The sequence below is a fragment of the Tupaia chinensis genome, unplaced genomic scaffold, assembly GCF_000334495.1.
Source record: "Tupaia chinensis unplaced genomic scaffold, TupChi_1.0 Scaffold000074_1, whole genome shotgun sequence".
NCBI lineage: Eukaryota > Metazoa > Chordata > Mammalia > Scandentia > Tupaiidae > Tupaia > Tupaia belangeri.
Window position 1 is genome coordinate 4,296,690 of NW_006159534.1, and position 2,948 is coordinate 4,299,637.

The window sequence follows — 2,948 nt, forward strand, 5'->3', positions numbered from 1 at the left end:
AGTATGTTCATTCTACTCACTGGGGTTTATGCCTAGGGTCAGATTTGGGTACATGTATAGGTATGTGTCAGCTGTGCTAGCTATTGGATATATTTAGACTAATTAAGTTCATTGGCAGAACAATTGAATGGGGGGAGCGGAAGGCATGGAGGGCAACCATGGATGCCAGGGACAATGGAGGAGGAAGATGGGACATAGCAGAGGGTGGGGGATGGGGAATCAGGGATGGCAAGACAAAGGGCAAGGTATGCAGGACGTAAGAATTGGAAAATTATTTGCTGAGAACATGTATGTGGATGTGCTTGATTGAGCCAATGCACAGTGTATTTTGGATGGAAAATTCATTTGTGTGTTGTGATGGTGTAAAGTGAATTAATAAAAAATAAATAAATAAAATACTATATAGGGAAACAAAGCTGACCTGCATGAAACCAGGAGACAGAGTGGGGGCCAAATATTTATAAACATTCTAGTAGGTTTAGTAGAGGAAGTAGATGTGCATTGGACCCTGAAGGGTGAGAAGAATGTAAATAGATGCAGGGGAAGAAAAAGCACTTCTCAGAAAAAAAGGACAGCATGAACAAAGGCCAGAGGAGAGAATTGGCATGAGGTCTACTAATGCAAACATCCAAAAAGGTCTTATCTTGTAAAGAGCTGGCCTTACCCCAGTGAAAAATATGTACTAGGGCACCTCAAACAGTTCACAGAAAAATGGAATTCAAGTGACTTTATTTTGATACAAAAGACATCTGGAAGCCATGCATAGTTTTTTTCATAATATACATATTCTATGAACTTTTTTTAAGACCCCTGGTAAAAGGCGAGAAGGAGTAGAAAAAAAAATAGGCCAGGAATAATCCAACATATGCAGGGTCTTGAAATCTAAACCATAACTCAGTCAACCAACCAGCTACAGAACTCCCAGCAGTATAAGCAAGCTCCTATGGGAAGAAGAGACTTGGCCTTGATCCTTTAGGAACCATTATGAGTGGGCTCTGTCTTGTCCCCATCTTCACCTGACCCCAGCTGGCTGCCCTTGCTTTATGGAAACCAAAGGAACCTACTCCCTGCTGGTGAGACCATTCACACGCATGCCCCATTATGATGGTCTCGGGCACCATCTGGTGCTGCAGGCACTCTGGTGAGACACTTGGTGGTAGCTGAGGTCACCAAAGACAGTGACTTCCAGAGGCAGTGAGATGAGCAACTATGCCCTGAGGAGAATGTAGACTCTCCTAAGAGGCCACTTTCCTGGTATGTAATTGGGATCAATGGCCCATGTGTCACCGCTGTCATCCTGGCTGATCCACAAAGGGAGTCATTTCTATTTTAAGGATCTGTCGATTGGCCTCATGGGGAAACTGCTGCCTAAAAACAGCTATTTACCAAAAAAGTAAGCTCCCTGAAAAACAAAAGTTTGGTACACTATCCCCAGTAACTCTTTAAACCAAAGTAAACACCCAGACAGGCTATGTTTGCTCTGAACAGTTCTTGCTTTCTGCCCTTGGTCACCTAATTCCTGAGGTTTCTGGTTGATTTTCTCCTTGGGATTCAGCTGAGAGAAGGCAGTGGGTAATGTCAGAGGATGGGGTCTCTGGAGGATAAAAGGCCTGGGACACACAACAGTTCCCTTGCAAAATAACGAGACTTTGGTTGGTTTGTTTTTGAAAAGTCAAAGAACTTGATCAAGTAAAACCAGCAAGAATCTATAAAATGTAGGACCTTCAGTAGAAAGGTATTCCTTCCCCCTATATTTGATGATTATGAACTAGTTGATAGAAAATAGCATGGAATATAGTATGTGAAGATACCGCTCAGACTTGAGGCCCAACCCATTAAGGCAACCCCAAGAGCATTGAAGTCAACATTGGAGGTTTCAGGTATGGTGACACTTACAGGGGCTGGGACTTGCAACTGTCAGAACCGTGTGCTCCCAGCTTCTTGTGGACGTTCCCAAGCCTTCCTTAGGAAATCTCTATGTCACCTGTCCTGTGGAATTTACAATCTTGCTAAGGCACAGTATAACACATATATCCAACAAAGAAAATAGTACCCGGTAATTCATAAATAAATATTAAAGAACACGTGCCACTAAAATACTGTAGGGTGAGGGTGGGAGGCACGTCAGTATGGCAGTAAACATTCTCACAATGGAAATTGAAATCTTCAGTCTGACTTCCAATGCTTTCCAAAACCTGGCCCCACACTCCCTCTCAGCCTTATCTCCCAGAACTCCTCCTCCGCAATCAGACCAGACTGTCCCTTAAACTCACCTTGACTGGTTTTTAGCCACTTCAAACAACAGTTCATTTTCTTGTGCCTCTTCCCATGCTCACGTGTTCCAAGGCTGGCTCATGTTTCCCCTCTTCCTTGAAGCCTTTCCAGACTGCTTCAGTCCTCAGTGACCTCACCCTCCTCTGAACTCCAGTTCTATTTGTCCACCAGATGTCGTGTGCAGCCTCATTGTCTAAATGCTCATTAGTTCTGTGGTCTGCAGCCTTGTGGTGGCTCTAATGGCTTGTTATCTTGGACTGTTACTCAGCTGTCTATCTCTTTACATGTCACCTCCCCTGCCCCCATCATATCACTTTCTCTTTGAGAGCTTGTGTCTTTGAACATCTAGCACAGGGCCTGATGGACAGTAGGTGGTCAGACAGTATGTATGAAATGAACGACTGTGAAAACCTGTTGATGCGCAGCTATGGTTGCTAATTTAGTCCACCTAAAGGAATGAAAAAAAGGCTACATGTATTAAAGGTCTACGATGTGCACTTGTTCGGTACTTTTAGAACATGATATTTAAACTCCACACTTGAGAGATAGGTGCATAATCCTGAATCTTTGTTTTTTAAATTTTTGCTATATAGTGCACATGCCTGCCAGAGACAGAACAAGAGAGAAAAAGTGAGAAAGCACCCCTCATTCTCCTTCCAGGATTTGGGGCATGT

At 43.5% G+C, this 2,948-nt stretch overlaps 1 long non-coding RNA gene across 2 annotated transcripts in view; it reads right to left on the bottom strand.

The window, feature by feature from the left end:
• The window catches only part of LOC114006054 (uncharacterized), a 76,019-nt gene extending 73,621 nt beyond the window's left edge, over positions 1-2,398 (bottom strand). For both annotated transcript variants that reach the window (XR_003547823.1, XR_003547824.1), the window contains exons 1-2: positions 2,274-2,398; positions 1,897-1,989 (exon numbers count right to left, since the gene is read on the bottom strand). This is a non-coding gene — a long non-coding RNA (uncharacterized LOC114006054). The remainder of the gene's footprint in view (positions 1-1,896; positions 1,990-2,273) is intronic.
• Positions 2,399-2,948: the final 550 nt, after the last annotated feature.